The sequence below is a fragment of the Lonchura striata genome, chromosome 5 (genome assembly GCF_050655825.1).
Source record: "Lonchura striata isolate lonStrDom1 chromosome 5, ASM5065582v1, whole genome shotgun sequence".
In the NCBI taxonomy this organism is placed as follows: Eukaryota; Metazoa; Chordata; class Aves; order Passeriformes; family Estrildidae; genus Lonchura; species Lonchura striata.
In genome coordinates, this window is record NC_140707.1 from 45,796,744 (window position 1) to 45,814,827 (window position 18,084).

Genomic DNA, 18,084 nt, shown 5'->3' on the forward strand with positions numbered 1-18,084 from the left:
CAGGAAGAACATTACAAATAGGAAAAAGAAAACTAAAGAACACCTGAGTTATATTCAAGCATAATATGAAATACATGGCACAAGGACTGCATGAACTCAACATCTGTATAGAAATAATTCTTGCATTTTGCTTCAGAACCCAGAAAAGCCTTCTCAATAAGATGATAAGCCCAAAATACTAAGGGAAAATATGTAGATATACTTCCTAGAAGGTTGTTCTTGCACAGGAGCATTCATCTAGGAAAATATACCTATAATCCATCAAGAGGGTGTATGAGATATCATATATAGCTAAGATAAAGCTTATAAAATGCTCAGTCAAATATTGGTATGATGGACTTAGAGAAATGAAATACTATATCAGAAGTTAATGTTCTCAGACACATCAGAAGGAAAACAAGAGATTTTCTTGACACTGCTGTCATCCCCTTCTAGGAGCCATTCCCTGGAGTCTTGCTGCATATTGTTGGCTTATTCTGTGAGCACCACAAAAGAGATATAATTGGTTGTGGCTGTGGTTTGCTCTGTAAATTCAATTCTTTTCCTAATGCAGAGGTCAAAACAGTGTCAAGATTTCTATTTCAATAATTATCAAAGTTAGAGAAACATAATGTCAGAAAAGTTTTTAAGGATTTATGGAACTAAGTGGGGTAAAACAAATAGTTACACTAAGAGAATTCCATGAACATTTTTGAAGCAGAAAGTGATTAAGTTACAGTTTCTCAGTGCTTGCACTCCCTAGACAAATTAGCATGCAATCTGATTTAATCACCTATCTAAACAGAAAAAAAAATTGGATGGCATTAGAGATTTTGGAGAGAATAGAACTGAACAGTAGGCTGAAGCAAGCATTATATATACTCAGTGGGTCAATACTAATTTACCTTACATGATGAGTTTATAAAGTTGTACCTTGGCAAGGAATTTACAATAAAAACTTGGGTAAACACATAGGGCTTGAAGTCCAACTTCTTAGTTCTTGTTAAATAACAGCAGTTTCAGAATTGTTGGGGAAAGTCTATTGATATGGTGAAAAGAGTTAATGACATTTCTAATAAAGTAAAAAAAAAAATCTTTTTGTTGCCTTCAGCTTGTTGCTGGTCCTTCAGCTGTACATTGAAGCAGGTCAGCTAAATACTGGCTGGATTACATAGTCATGATAAACTCACATTTCTGCCATCCCCTCCTTCTGAAATTGGAAACAGAAAAAAATGAAGCATGGAATTATTTGGGGTAACCTACCTACAGACATCACATTATTCAAATCATCTAATGTAGTTAAAAAATAACTTGGAAGATATGGGAAGAAATCTATCCCAATCCCTTAAATGTGGAGACCTTTACAGATTGACACAGATGCCTAAAATCAGACCTTCAGCAGAGCTTTCAGATATTATAGAAGTTCAGTGGAAAATTTCAGTGACATTTTTCTACTGCTACTGCACTGTGTAAAAAACAAAAGGTTAACAAGGTAACTATCAAAACTTTTCAGAGAGGCTTGAACTAGATAAAGGCATTATTGTCTTAATCTTTCTTTTCCCCTGTTTACTGTCCCAAATGCTGCAAAAATATTTGAGCATATCTCCAAGATTTGAGAAGTGAGTAGGAAGTTCAGAAAAGATGGAGAAGGGGAAAAAAATCTACCTTCTTAGTCTTCTCAAGGGACAAAAAAATGTAAGCAAAATTTTTCCATTATGGAGAAATTATACTCTCTAACAGCAGAACCATTATCTGATCGATTGTAAATGTAGGCATCTCTCATACTAGTCCCCTTTAATCTGGTTTGACAGAATGAAAGGAACATATTCTAAATTGCTGTAATAGCGCTTTCTGCTTCAGGAATTTAATATGAGACTTGTTCATATCAAAGGCAAAATGTGCATATCAAAGTCGTAGACTTTTTTTGTCACTTTCCAAAACAGTAAATGAGATGTTTACATTTAAATTATGCAAATATATTTTTTCTTTCCTATCTGCCTTAACCTTTGGTTTGTGTCAAGAGACACTTCAGGTTAGTTGGCAAACATCAAAGCACTTTAATCCCTACCGCTGTCATTTTTACAATAATTGTATTAGACCACTTAACGATGTTCAGTTTCTTGTATAGGTCTCACAGCTACAGAAAGGGCAAGGAAAATAGGAGGGTGAAAACTTTAGAGACCTGTAGAGGTTTCCAAAGAAACTGTTAATGTTTGAGTACACTGCTGTGATAGAAGCATTTCCTAGTGTCTCACACTAGCCACAGAATCACTTATAAAGCAATCAAAGAGAGAGAAGACTTTGGGGATCTTTGGAGATTGAACTTTGGGGATCTGTACTAATTCATTATAAAGACAAAATAAATTTTTATTTAATAATTAATATATTAATTTTATTTTCTACTTTTTACTATTTTTGCATTATTAAAAATGTACCAATTGCCTCAATTATTACCATGAAAGTTAATGAAAGTTATTCCCAAACACATCTCAAAGATGTCAGATAGTACTGCCTACACAGAGGATGTTTCTTTCTTTCTAATTTTTTTCACTCTGCAGTTGCTACAGTTTCTATATGTGAGTTTTATTGCCACATCATTACTGATCCCACAGATACAGGGGGTTTTCTGTATCTTCATGAATTTGTCAGTATAAATGTATATGGTCTAGCATATTGACTTACACAATTTATTTTCATACATAGCTTAAAATGTATATGGCTTCTCATATAACTTGGGGGTGTCAGTCAAAGCATTTGGAGAGTCAGGTCTAATTCTTTATGATGCTACACAGTGTTTGCTAGGGGAACTTCTATGGGGCTGAGGGGTTTGATTCCTATTGAAGGGGCATTGTCTGCCTAATTCTAGCATAGTGACGAGGCTGGAGTGGCAAAACACTCAAATGAATCCAAGGAAGAAGAATGAATCAGATGTGATTAATAGAATTATTGTGTATCATAAGCCTTTTTGGATGCTTGGAATGTGTCAGCTCATATGACATTTCGTCATTACTGCAGTGTGACTGGGGCTGTGCAAGAGGGCCGGGCGTCAGGAGTCAGGAGGAGATGTAGTGAAACCATATGGTGAGTCCTGAAGTAGTGACTAGGGCAGTGGTGCCCTGAAGACTGGTCAGGGACTTGGGTCTACTATGTGTTAGAAATGTGCTCCGTGGGCCATTAGATATTTCAAAATATTTTCTTATAGGTGCAAGTTTGATAAAAGAAAAAACATGTAAATTGGGACTATGGCCACTGCTATATCTAGAACAGTTAGTGGGAGTAGGATTGATACAGTTGCCCTGTTTATCTTCTGGAGAGTTATCTACATAATGCCTGGACAGCTGATCCTAAGTTTCAGAGTCCCTACATATAGAGATACAGATCAAGATCAACTGGATTATATCAACTACTCTCATCAGCATTTGTCCTGAGATACAAGTCTGCAAAATACAGCTGCTGAAAATCATATCCATTCCCTGCCTTGTCACTTTTGCTAAAGAGGCAGAAATTTCCACGGAGGATCATAGTGAACATATTATGGAAGAGTTACATATTCAGTTGTCTCTACTGAGTATACCACACCTTTCTTCTCAGTTATACTGGTTATGCAACATGAACACAGGAGAGAAAGAACAAATATGGTCTAAAAATACTAGTGGTTTGGTTTTAGGTTTTTTTTCCTTTTGTGCCAGTATTCCAAATGTTTGCACTATTTGCTTTTCTAATTTGAGTGAATGGAAAGTCATTCCTCTATATTTTGAGATTCTTTGGTCAACTGAAAACCTAAGCACAGCAGGCTCGCTGAGAAGTGACATTTTAGATTTAATGCCCAATTTTCTGCATTCCAGTGATTTAATCCTTTTTATGTGGCTTTTAAACAATGTTATTCTGGAATCTACCAACATTAATAGTGGCTTTAGTAGTTGAATAAAAGTATTCATATGGACTGCAGAAATTTATCTTTGGATGTTAATTTCATGTTTCCTTTTTGTATGTGTGGAGATTGTGGTATTAATATAATAATTGATATGATATAAAGTGAAGAATACAGATTTGTTTAGCAAGAAGCCTGAAAACTTTTGCATATTGTAATTTATAAAAATATATTGCAGAAAAAGGGAAAATTACATCATTTGTGAATGTATAAAATGTATTGAGAAATGACAGTTGCAGATTTATGGTGTCTGATTTATGCTGATTTATGGTCATCTGGTATACAGTTAATAATATATGTTAAATCTAAATTCTCTTTTTAAATTAATGTCATGGTGAATTTGCATGTAAGTGAAGTTCAAAGGATTTTTAACTCTTCTAAATTTCATAATAATGTGTTTATTTACCCTTACTTATTCAGTAACATGTTTATTAAGTTTAGATGTATAGGTCTCCAAACTACAAAATTTCCACATGGCTCCAGGTAGTCATATGCCTTTGAAATTGCTTGCAAATATATTTACCCTGTAAATTGAATGTATTGAAGAAACCTGATTTGAAGGCAGTCCTGATCTTTTTTTTTTTTTTTTTTTTTTTACAAAGAGATGGAAGTAATGCCTCTGAAGTGGATGGATAGCTGATTCTTGAGACTGGTGGTCTCTTGAGTTACACAGTAAGGAAAGCATATAAAATGACAGAAAATATCACAGGCAGATTGTTCATAGAAGTAAAAACTAGTGATCCATCAAAAAGCTCTGAACCATATCTTTCTTTTTGTTGCAGATATGACAGTTGCAATTCATTTTGTTTCTTGCTGAATATCTGAAATCTGGTTCTCTAGAGCTGAGAAAAAATTTAAGGTTAGTGTAATGGTTTTTTTATGAAGCTTCATCTGCTGTACACTTCTTAATGCATATATTACATCTAAATATTCTCTTTCCAAACACATGTCATGGTGACATGTCAAGGCTTATGGGGCCAGTGATGTTTAACATCTTGATCAATGATCTGCATGAGGGAATCCAGTGCAGCTTCAATGAGTTCACAGACAGCACTGAATTGGGTGGGAGTGTTGGTCTGCTGAAGGATAGGAGGGCTCTACAGAGGGTTCTCTACAGGCTGGATTGATGGGCTGAGCCAATTGTATGGAGTTCAACAGGGCCACGTGCCAGGTCCTGCACTTGGCTCACAGCAATCCCAGGCAGCGCTACAGGGAGAAGTGGCTGGAAAGCTGCCTGGTGTAAAAGGATCTGGGAGTGTGGGTCAAGAGTAGCTGGACATCATCCAGTATGTGCCCAGGTGCCCAAGAATGCCAACAGCATCCTGGCCTGTATCGGCAATAGTGTGGCCAGCAGGAGCAGGGCCGTGATTGTCCCTCTGTACTTGTCACTGGTGAGACCACACCTCAAACCCTCTGTCCAATTCTGAGCAACAGAGCTGGTGGAGGGTCTGAAGAAAAATTCTTATGAGAAACAGCTGAGGGAGCTGGGGTTCTTTAGCTTGGAGGAGAGGATGCTCAGGGGAGACCTTATCCTCCTGGAAGGATGTTGTAGCGAGATGCAGGTTGGTCTCTTCTCCCAGGCAACTAGCAATGGGACAAGAAATGGCCTGAAGCTGCGCCAGGGGAAGGCTGGACATAAGGAAAAAATTCTTCACTGATGGAGTGGTTAAGCATTGGAGCAGGGCTGCCCAGGGAAGTGGTGGAGTTACCATCCCTGGAAGAGCTCAGCAATATGACATTTAGCACTGTGATTTAGTTTGACATGGTGGTTTTTGGTCAAAGGTTGGGCTTGATGATCTTAGAGATCTCTTCCAGCCTTAATGATTATATGACTCTAAATGCATTTAATTGTGAATTAAGAGAAATATACTTTTTATTTTCTAGGAAATAAATCATCTAAGTTTTTTAGAAAATATTTGAGGATTATTTTCCAATAAGCACTTTATATCTATTTATGTCTATTTTATATATCTTTATGCTCAATAAAAGACTGTGATAATTACCAAGAAGAGTCCTTAAAATCCTAGTCAAGAATCTTACTCTTTCATATATTTTTGTTATTGTTCGAATGTATGAGAAATTAGAGATCAAAAAAGGGTTACAAAATTAAAATTTCACAAGACATTTTCTGAGGCCAAATTCTCCAACTGATTATAGCATTTTTAGGATCAGATCAAACTTAGAAGGAATAACAGAGCAATATTTGCCCCTAAAATTCTTTTGTTATCTCTCTTATGTTAGTACACCAAGTTGCAAACACATTTCTGAAATTTGACCATTATGTTACAAATTTTGGCTAACATAGACAGAAAATATACTATAAATTGTACTAGAAGAGATACTTGGGAACATGATGAACACAGAAAAAGAAAATATGGATCATAACTAGAATAAAATTTTCAGAGTTGGGTCTAGTCACAAAGGATAAATATTTTCATGGGCGTGCAGAACACCACAGGTGGAAATTACCAAGCTATTATCAAACTGTCATCAAGCTTCAGCAGAATGTTTTGACCTTTCAGAAGACCAGAATACAATCTTTCACAACACACAGCTAAGAGACATCATCTGTGTGAATGAGGTATTTCCCACATCATGAGAGTGAGCTGTTAACAATAACAAAACAAAAGGAAAACAATTCTTGGAGTCCACAGATGCAGGAAATCAGAGGGGTCAGAACACATCAGTAATAGTGGCCAATTCGTATTACCAGAATTGAGGACTCAGAAAGTTTCATGGTCTCAGATATTCAGGTTACCAGAAATCAAGAGTTGCAACCAGACACAAATCTTTCCTCTGCATTTTGTGGAGCACCAAGTTCACTTACTCCAGTTTCATTGAATGCTAAAAGCAAGGCAGGGAAGCAAAACATACTGACAAATAAAAAATTGAAAGGACAAAGTGAGTCAAATGTTCAAATAAGTACCCCTTGGTTAAAATGTATATCCATTCTTACATTAGATATATTTCAAATAATCTCTGATGCAATTGTTCTTTTCATTTCAATAGAATTATAGAATTTATTGAAGTTTGCTTTAAAATTCTAAAAATATATTGCCACTCTGCAACATCAATATAAATCTGGATTGATTGCCTGTGAAATCAATGTATAACTCTGGAGTGAATTGCTCTTTGAGATTGACATCACACTCAAAGAACTATATATATAATTTTGTTTATTATGTTCTTTCCACACAGACGTGAATCCATTTAACTTGGAAATTTTTATACTCTATTAAAAAGAGCCAGTGCTTTTGAGCTGTGAGTAGAATTAAAAAGGTAACAGCTTTGAGCAGCTCTCTTTCCTTTACCAGTTTTAATTTGCAAAAATGCCAATTTTGATGTCATTATCAAAGGAAGTAATTTTGCTCATTTGTTTACAAAATCATATTTACACTGAGAAATGTATTACTCCATTAGTGAATTGCTTTGCAAATACTCATGTGCATTTGTATAAAGAAAGAAACAGCTGCTCTTGATAATTTACCAATTTACAGAATATTCCTCGACTTTCCAAAATCTATGTCACAGCTGAATAAAATATTGCAAAATATTTTTTCAGATGCAACCTACAAAGTTGGTTTTCTTTGTATGACTTGTTAACTGTTAGAGCTCATAAGAGAGACAATATCAACCCAACATTTTTTCTTTTCTTCCTTTTTCTTGTGACACATCACTAAAACTGTAGTAGGCTGTAGGGACCCAGGACCTAAGATAAACATTTTTCTTAAGGTAACACAATCAAGTCAAAAATTCTCAGACAATGACCATGTCATACACAATAGCAAAGATATCTATTTTAAGAGGTTTGAAAATGCTGAGCACTAGACTAAGCTGAGACAATAGACAAGTAAGAACAGTGCTTGACCTATTTGGTACAATACAAACACAGTATTAACCATGTATCAATATTTATATTTTAGCTGATTGGAAATTTTGGATCAGAGTCTTGTATGAATATTAAAAGCTTATCTCACACTAATTTTAGTGAGGCTAGTTCTCTCAAATTGCCACACCTGATAAATTAATTATACAAACACAAAACATTCACAGGCTAAAAATGAAATTAAATGGATGCAAAATTTGAATTTTCTCAGAAGAGAAAACATGACAGTGAGGTACATAAGAATAGACTTTGGTTCCAAACTTCCTCTTTTAAGGTGGTTTTCTTCTTTAAAATTATAGTGGATGGCGGGTGTTGGCCAGTGAGTTTGCCTAACTTATTTTTTTAAACAACGCTGAAAATAAACATTTCAGTGGAGAAAAATTCCTATTGAAAATCAGTATACAGAAGGGAAGTAGTTTTCTATCTGATCAAAGAAAAAATATGTGTTGTTATTAACAATAAGAAATAATCATCAGCATCTACATTTCCGTATTGAAAGATTTTATTTCAGGATTTTTTGTGCTATGGAATGGTGATTAATTATTCTATTTCATAGTTGCGATAGATAGGAAGAGAATATTTCTGTATCATTCCTACCACATTGGATGTGAAAGACATAGGGAAGGAAGAAAAGTAGGACAAATGAGGAAGATGTGACTGTGATGTGGCTACTCTACACCATCATAATAATTTGGAACATACCAGTTATACACTAATGTTATTTAAAACATTAACCTTGGTACTTATATTATCAAGACTGTGGAGACCTTCAGCTAAATGTGAAATATGGAATGTGAAGAGGTAAATCTGAATTTCATCTTCATTCTTCTTGCAGTTAGTAGAAAAAAATGTAATAAAGCAAAATAATGGTTTCTGCATTTCATTAACAAAACTTGAGTCCTTCGGGCTGCTTCATCCTTTCTTCATCTTTATGAATGTGTTCTATTTTAGTACTGATACTTTTTTATTTTCTGTATGTGCCAAGCCACTATACTGTAGAGTCTTATCTCATACTTCATTAATAAGTCTGAAGTTTTGCAAAATAAAATCATAAAAGAAATGTAGAGAATGAAATCTTTGTAATATGTGTACATCCATTTTTGCTAGAATGTTCTCATTCTAGGGAATTTTTCTGCTTCAAGAGTAATTAATAGTAGTGCATTGCTATGGAAACCTTTTAGTCTTCTTATTTCCTTTGTTATTTCATCACAAGTTACGTTATGTTTTCTGTGGCTTGTAAGTTCACATGCACGCCTTGCTTTTACCTTAACTTCTGATTTGAATCTTGTTAGTACTGTAATAAACTTCTCCTAAAATAACAAATATCTTGTACCATAATATTTATTATTTTTTATACCTAAGTAAATTCAAAGGAGAAAATAATTATTTTATCTTTTTGTTCATCATAAGTTCTTTTCAAATGTTTGTGATGTATTTTCAATGTAAAATGAATGATTAAATATAATTATCAGATAACTAAGGAGAAAAAAAAAGTAATATGTTCCATTTTACTTACATTTTTTAGAGGAATGAAAGCTTACCAGAAACAATCTTTCAAGCTTTGTTCTTCCCCCAGGCTTGAAATGAATATAAATGGATGTCATAAACTATGCCAAAAAACCACTGAAGGAATACAAACTGCAAAAGTAAGGTTGTTTTAGTGTACTGCTGTGCCCACTGCTTCACACACAGCACAAGCTCTCCCTTCTCATAGTGTGTATGTGCATGCACTTGCACATCTCTAATGTTCACAGCTGCACTGTAAAGCATCTTGGGTTGCTTTAGATGAAGAGGCATGTATAAGTTTCTGATTCATCTTGAAACAAATATATATTTAATTGTATATTTAAGGATCACAGGAGACAATAGAATAGGAAAAGATATGCAGGGAGTTGATAAGCCTAGTCATAACTGCAGTAGACTTAGGATGGTCTCAGACTGAAGACAAATTCGAAAGACAAGTACATTATTTTTCTTATGTTGCCAAAAAATATTTTTTAAAAACATATATATTTCAATAAATATATATAAATTATTGTTGCATACATAGATGTACTTAAATTATTCTTCTAATATATAGTTATATCTATATACAAATGCAAAATCGAAACTGTCATCACATATGTATCACTTGCAACATAAAAGCTATTTTATCAAAGATGAAAATAAGAAATAAATTCTGCACTATATTTATTGTCAAATATATGAAAAATATTTGAGAAAATTCTGTGCCATTCAACATTCTGTTAGCTTTCCAAACTTTGGAGTGCTCTGCAGTGATGTGCAGAAATAACTGAAGTAATCTATACAGCATAAAGAGTATCACTAGGCTAATGCTGACCTCTGCCTGCAGTGGTCCTGCCAAGTATAAAATGGGAAAATCTGAATTACCATTGTAAGAAGGATCTTGGTACCCTTCTGGAACAAGTTCTCATCCTGTCCATTAAATACTCACTAGCTCTACTACAGGAAAAAATACAACAAATCATCCAAAACTTCAGTTTAAAGTACTCTTGCTTAAATTGATTCTGTTGGTTAAAGACAAAAGGAAAGTCAGATTAATCCCTATTGACAGAGCTTTTCAGATGGCAGTGCAAATGAATAGCAGGGACAAATGTATCTTTGGTAGTAGTAGTTCCAGAAGCTAGTTGTCTGCTAAATTAATGCCATTCCAGAGCTCTTAGCTTTTTCTACTCGGGCAGCTTTGATTTTAGTACCTAAATAACTCAATATCAAGTACACCCCTGAACTGGTTTTGGGAAAACTATCTCATGCAATGAAGGCTTTTGGAGCTGTCCTGATCTTCCATTTAACGGCAGGATCCTTGGGCACTGGATTCATGGCTATGCTATCCAAACAGCCACCCCTGAAATCATCTGACTGTTCTTGTCCCCTTTCTACACACCTCTTTTGCATTTACCTTTAACTTACCTGTGTCCTGACAGACACTTGTTGTGGATGTCCAGTTATTCTTCCATGTGTAGCTGGATTTCCTCTTTTTATCATAACCAAGTAGCACTGCTAATCAATGTTAAACAATGCTCCTAACTTAAGATCATGATCAGATCACAGTATCACAAAATTATTTTCCCAGATACTTCAAGAAATCATTTTGAACACTCTTAAGCTTTGGCTTAACCTATGACTCAGGTATTTTTTTTGCAGAGCACTTTCAGCACAAAAGTGTTTCTGCAAATGTTGACACACAAAAGATTAAACACTATGATTTATGTAATTGTAGGTTTGAGAAGCAGCTCAAAAGAAGCTTTGGGGACTTTGGGACTTAAGGTAAAGAGAGAGGTGCATACATCTCTTTTGAGACCCAGAAAATTTAAAATGCCAAGCTGTGAAAATACTTTTAAAAATGGCATTTACAAACCTGAAACTCATAATCATATAATTAGCTCACTTATGGACCACTCCATGTGAAAGAATTGGCCAGATAAATCTTACATGAAAGTGTAAATAAATTGTCTTGATTGGCAGAATAGAATTCTGTCAATATATAGGAGGAAACTCCAAGAATATCAATAAAATGTTTCCTTCTTAAATCTCACATTTTTAACATTTTTGTAAAAAAGCAACTTTAAAGTCACAATTTTCATTTCATAATAAATTTCTAGATACAAATTAATATCTGAAATTGAGCCTGAGATTTTTTTTTAAATGTTGACATATTTTAACATTTGATCTCTTAATTTCATTGTTTTCTAAAAATCAGTCAAGTTTTTCAAAAGAAAGTCTTTATTTCTACAATAAGATTATACAATAAGTGTTAGATTCTTTTTCTTCAGAATAGATTTTTGGAGCACTTGGGTAACTGCTATGAAGTAGTAAACAAGTGACATTACATTCATGTATTTTCTACCCATGGTAGTTCTTCATAAAGTTATACATTGCACCTTTGATAATTATGGTTTTTTGCTCAGAATGTTAAGATGAGAAGAATTTTTGTGAACATAACTCTAGCAGTCTCATTTTAGAGTTCTGAAATCATTACCTTTATTGCTGGCTAAAGATATAATGCATCACTTGCAATAGAAGCCAGCAGTGGCATTTGTCTTCCATCACTTCCAGGACTGGCTTAATTTTTTGTATTAATTTATCTATTACATGTCTTGCATCTAAAAAAGATTAATGCATAATGGCAAAAAAGTGCAGCACATGCTATAAAATTGTATACTTTCAGGGTAGATATTATATGTTTAGGTATAAGAAATGCAATACACTAAATTGTTATTTTCATCACAGAGCAGTAGGTGGTATCTGGGACATCATATTTTTATATTGCTTTATTTATATGGTTTCAAACATGGCAATGAGTAGTAGAAATTAATGGGATTTTTTAAGTGATGTGAGATCACCCTCCACAGGAAATACCATAGAATGCAGAATTCCTTTATATCCTGCAGGTTCCAGTAATTCCCCTATGTGCTGCTATATTTTCCAAATATTCCACATCATTCTTCGCCTGTGATGTGTCCTGATCAGTATCTTCATGTTTACCCATCTTATAAAAGCCAACAACACTTTCAGAAACAGAGAATTGAGACATAGAACATTTCCCATATTTCACAACTTTTGGTCACAGCTTTAACCAATTCAGCCTGCAATGATGTAAGTCATACAGAGAATAATTTTGTTCGGAATATTGCGGCTCTATTCCTTCTTCTTTCTCTTCCTTTTTTTTCTCTTTTCCTTTTTTTTCCCTCTTTAATTTTTCTTTCTTTTTCTTTTTTTTTTTTCTTTCACTTCCCTCTTGTCTCCCTTTCCTTTCCTTTCCTTTCCTTTCTTTCCTTTCCTTTCCTTTCCTTTCCTTTCCTTTCCTTTCCTTTCCTTTCCTTTCCTTTCCTTTCCTTTCCTTTCCTTTCCTTTCCTTTCCTTTCCTTTCCTTTCCTTTCCTTTCCTTTCCTTTCCTTTCCTTTCCTTTCCTTTCCTTTCCTTTCCTTTCCTTTCCTTTCCTTTCCTTTCCTTTCCTTTCCTTTCCTTTCCTTTCCTTTCCTTTCCACCTGTTTTGTTTTTAAGTAATTTAATTTAAAAATGCAATAATGCATATCTTCTTAATTCAAAACAGGAGTGATCTGCAATAGTTTGTCTTTTCTTTCAAGTAACCTTAGGTAGAAAGTAATTAACAAACATTCATTACAATTCCTAAATAAATGTTCCAGGGATGAGGAATCTATATCTTTAGAAATAAATATCTCTTCTCTGCATAGTACTGAAGCTGTTACCCTCTCTCAATCCTTGGTGTTTGTTTTTCTTATGGATGCAGACTGATCATGCCATAAAAGTCCTTGGGTTTGGTAAAATATGAAAGGTACATAAAAGTAGAAAATAAAGGCATGAAGAGCAAAGAAAATTTATATCTTTGAAGATATAATTTCTAAATCTTTGTAGATAAATCTTTCTAATCAGCAGGGGGGTAAGCAAAAACTCTCTATAGGTGCTATTCTCTACAGCAGAAGTGTCACCACAGAAAACCAATTTAAAAGGCGTAGTTACTGCAAGTTTGCTTTAGTGATTTGGCAACAATTATTAGTAATTTATTTTTCTCTACTTTTTAGTGATTGGTTCTTTTTCTCTATTGTCTTCCCATGCTGAGCCCATTACTGTGCACAACTCTACCATTCTCTAACCTAAGTGCTCTCTTTTCTTCACATCCATAGTTCCACCTCTCTTTCTAAGTATCTTCTTAGTGTTATCTTCCTCTTTTAATGTTTTTATTCTTTCTGTTTTACTTGAAATTACTATCCTCTTAAAGATCTCATCCTGCACACCTGGAATTAATGAAAATTTTGGTCCTTTTATAGAGTTCATTTCTATAACCCTCTCACTGGACAATGGCTTCTAGCAATAGCTGTGTGTGTGGTTCTCCCATGAGTGAAAAAATACTCTTTCTCGGGGCAGAAACACTGTTATTTCTGTTTATTCTGTTCCAGGCTGACTGTGATGTTTAGAAGTAGCTATTTGTAAGCCCAGTTCCTGATCTTCAACAGGACCCATGATCATCTTCAAGCAAGGTGACTGTGACTGCTTGGCAAAGACAAGGTGTAATGCCTCCCACCATGGCTTCTATGTCTACTTCCTGTTCTGTAGCCTCCAGGGACAGGGAGCAGGACACTGATTCATACAGAAATTTACAGCCCAAATACCAGAGTTTGATTCTCAAATCTGAAAGTTTGTTCAGGAGCTGGGAGCAGCTGCTTTACAGTGAGTTCTGAGCCAGCACTGACATAGGAGGGCACCAGCCCCACATCCCCTCTCACCTGGAATAAGATGGATATTTGGTAGATGTGACAGGGGCAGCTGATTTTTGATATGCCATTTAGCATTAGCATTGTACACACCATGTATTGAGACCTTTTTCATTGCACATTTGAAGTAATTTAATTTATTGCAGTTAACTTTTTTCCTTTTCTTTGAACCATTGATCATCTCAATCCTATACTTTATGCCCATAAACTCATCTTATTGTTTGTCTGGATTTCATAGAGGTGGCGTATTTTAGAGGGGGGGAAAGTATAACAAAAGAAATGCTTTTCTTAATCTGTAAGCAGTATTCATATAGTACATTAAACAAAACATCTTCTAGAACAATTTATGAATTTTATATTTTGAACATTACTAACATTTTCAAAGGCTTCAAGGTGAAGTCCCACCTTAATGTAAGAAAACATTCAAAAGTAAAACTATAAAGACAACTCTTAAAGCCAATAAATATTTTAACATCAAAGATGACTTTGTATAGTTATTATAACAGTATATATTATATTTTGGGGGCTTATCATTTATATATTGTCTCAAAGTAAAAAAAAATATAAAAACTTTAAGAACACTTTGAAATTCAAAATTATGCATGGGATGACTTGCAAAGAAAAAAGTGAAGACTAGAGATAGATGACAACTAGTAGATGAAATTGATTTAACCTGTCAATTCAAGTAAAGACTGCATCACTGAATTTTACTGGCATATCTAACAGTGAGAGAATAGGTGAAGGCAGTGAATAAATTGAAAGTTAGCTGACTAGAAAATGCACTGAAATACCTACTTATGGTTCTCAAAAAAAACTGTAAACCTGTTTGACACTGTATACTTGACGCTGCAAATACAAACATAAACATTCTTTTCAGGTATAATAAGACAACCTCAAAAGATTCTACAGTCATAAGAGCAAAATTACTGTCATATATGAAACAGATACTTTGGTAGGTAATCTAATAAGGTTAGTTATATTTTGGAATTTGCTTTTTCTATATTTATTTCAAATAGTGGGTTTTTTCTCATATTTCTAAAATTATCCTTCCTAGTTCTAATAAGTATGGTATTCAAGAAACTATTGACTTCTTCATTTCCCTTGTACCTAAACCTGCATTTACTTTGATAATTTACTGTCAGAACTCCTCCTATGCAATGTAGTATGCACTACAACATTTCAGTAAAAAGGCTGTTAGAGACCTAGAGAGAAACAAACTTGCTGTAATAGAAAGACTGCATATTTATTCTGCTCTTTGTAAAAGTTTAAATTCTATCCAAGGAAGAGGTGAAAATTATTTTGAAAACTATGAGATGATACTTGCAGAATCTTGGTTTCCAGACTAAAATTATACTGAGCAATCAGTAGGTGAAATTCATCCTGTTCATATTTTTGTGGTTTGGTGATATCATTACAGCTTTGAGGAGTCTTTGTTTTCAGCCCAAGAATTAATTTTACCCTATCTGAATCTCTTTCTGAAATCAAACTATTCATACAGAGCTTTAAAAAAGATTGGAAACAATCCCTAGCATATGTGTCTTCCTTTCTAAGAGACTGGATGAATGTATCAAAATAACAGAGAACTTGATTTTAAATGTCTCCTGAAACTGGTTGTAAAGCTGCTTTTCAGTGCTTACCTCCGACCGAAGATAAGTGTGCTTTCTAAAAGATTTTCATCAGGATCCCATATGATTCCTTTTTATTTCATCCCTACCGCTGCCTGTTTAGTACATAAATGAATTTTCAATCAAATCTGAAATCATGTAAGTCCAGAAACAGAGAAGATGCTCCAAATTTTTCTTCTTTGCTTTTATTATTTGTATATCTATAACATCTTAACAGTATTAGTGTCACTACCTAATGACTGTATTGACTATAAAGCAAAAAGATAAAGTCATGCTGCTTTAATAAAATAAAGAAAAATATTCATCTGCAATATAACATCAAGGAAAATATGCCACAAGTCATAAACATTATTCAACTTTGACATGAAACCAAAAAGTTTATCATGTATGCTCCTTTATGAATTTCACTCCTATAAAATGTAGCAATGATTTGCAGTAAATTAGCAGTGATCTGTAATGAAAAGTGTACTGATGATGATTTAAACTTCAGCTGCAGCTTCAGCTAACAGCACGAAAACACTTTAATGAGATTTTCTATTTCTCTGAGGACAAACTTTTTTGTCTTAGTAAAAGATTTCTATTTTTATTTCCTTTTCACTCTTAGATAAAAAGTATTCTGATGGAGTATGTTCCCATTATGCTTCCTTCCAAAAATTCCCAACATAAGAATTTTAACTACCTGCCTTTATGTCAGATGTGAGGTGCAGTTTCTACACAGCAATGAGAGGATGACAGGAAGGGTTTCATGCTCAGTTCCAGACAGCAGTGAGACAGACTGTCTAGGATATTATGTCAGAAAGTGTTCACTCCAAATAAGAAAAGTGCTTTATATTGCTGCTTTTCAGGTTTTCCAACCAGTATCAATCCAAATCTATGTGGAGTTCACATTCATGAACCAGCTTGAAAAGCTGGAAGTCCTGATTCTGAGTGTGACCTTGGTTTATTTCTAAATTCAGAAAGCAATCTTAGTAAAATCAGGACTCATGATTGAAAAAAATCTCCTGTATGTTGCAGTTAGCAAAATCTAACAGAGCTTTGGATAGTAAATGGGCAAATAAAAGGGGAAAAAATACAGTTATATTATCACCATATCTATGCAACAGATTCAATAATTTGAGATGCAAATTTCCAACTTCTATGCTCTGGGAACAACATGAACTCCATAAGGAATTGCTATCTCCTGTTCAAACTGAATGTGTTTACCAGCTTAGGGTTCAGTTACAACCATCATCTTGAAAATTGAGTGATCCCTGAAGAAACTTAAAATGATAGATACTGAAGTACATTAGATCATAAAGGGACTTTCTTGGTCATGGAGATCATTCCCTTGCCAGTGCTAGAGAAGATAACGACATTACATAATCCATTGATCAAGTTCCATTTTGAAAGAAGTTACTTTTAAGGGGTTTGTTGTATCCTCTTGCCTCTCCCCCTCCTGTTGTGTCATCCTGCTTCCCTATACCACAAAACCCAAATTGTCCAAAAGGAAATTGTTTTCCTCTTGAAAATTTCAAACACAGAATATGCAATGGCATCAATTGTTATATTCTTAGTTTCCTCAATCAATTGTTTTAATTAAAAAAAAAAGTTAAAAATAGAAAGAAAAAGAAAATAAAATGGGGAAAAAATTCTGTTTAATTCTGTTTTGTGTCCTATTTTTATAGTTTTCTATCATGAATTTCATTTCTGTTTCAGCTCTTTCTCAAAGCTCTCTTTTTCTTTATTTATTCCTGCTAAGACTATTTTTTAGAATGTTTAACTTTCAGCCATTACTAATTAGCACTATAAATTACACTAAAATGGGTTAAAATCAAAAATGAAAGATTAAAGTAATATTTTGTGGAGACCATCAGATTGATCTGTTTCACCTCATCACATCCAACACAAAAGTGATTACTTCATCCACAATTTTTCCCACTGTGTAAAATTATTGATAAAAGCTAGTTGGCATTTAAGCCTAGGTTAGGTGCTGAAGCTCAGGTTTTCTCAAACTTTTACCTGCATGTCCAAACAGTTACTCCTATTGTGAGTATATCTTGTTGTTTGTCATTTTAGGCAAATATTTTCCATGCATAGAAAAATACTATCTGTTTCAAATGCAGATGTCCATTTTTGGTTGAAATGGTGAAGTTTTAAAATGTAATTTTTTTCTTACACTAAGACACAATGTTGAAATCCCCTCCAAACATATATCACCTATATAGAGATCTCATTGTAAAGATGTGTATACATAACTATACAAACAATAAATGTGTATATACCCAATATTTGGCATTTTTAGCTTTTACACTTTTTTAAAAATATATCATTATAAAGTATAAAACTAAGCTTCAGGTTTTAAATATCTGAAATAATAACATAAATTCTAATTTCATTGAAATGTAATTTTTCACTGGAAATATTTTACTC

The 18,084-nt window shown here is 33.9% G+C and overlaps 1 long non-coding RNA gene across 1 annotated transcript; it reads left to right on the forward strand.

The window, feature by feature from the left end:
* Positions 1 to 2,417: 2,417 nt before the first annotated feature.
* Positions 2,418 to 14,529, forward strand: LOC146767352 (uncharacterized). Its single transcript, XR_014955625.1, has 2 exons — positions 2,418 to 4,769; positions 7,109 to 14,529. It is a non-coding gene; the product is annotated as an uncharacterized LOC146767352 (long non-coding RNA).
* Positions 14,530 to 18,084: the final 3,555 nt, after the last annotated feature.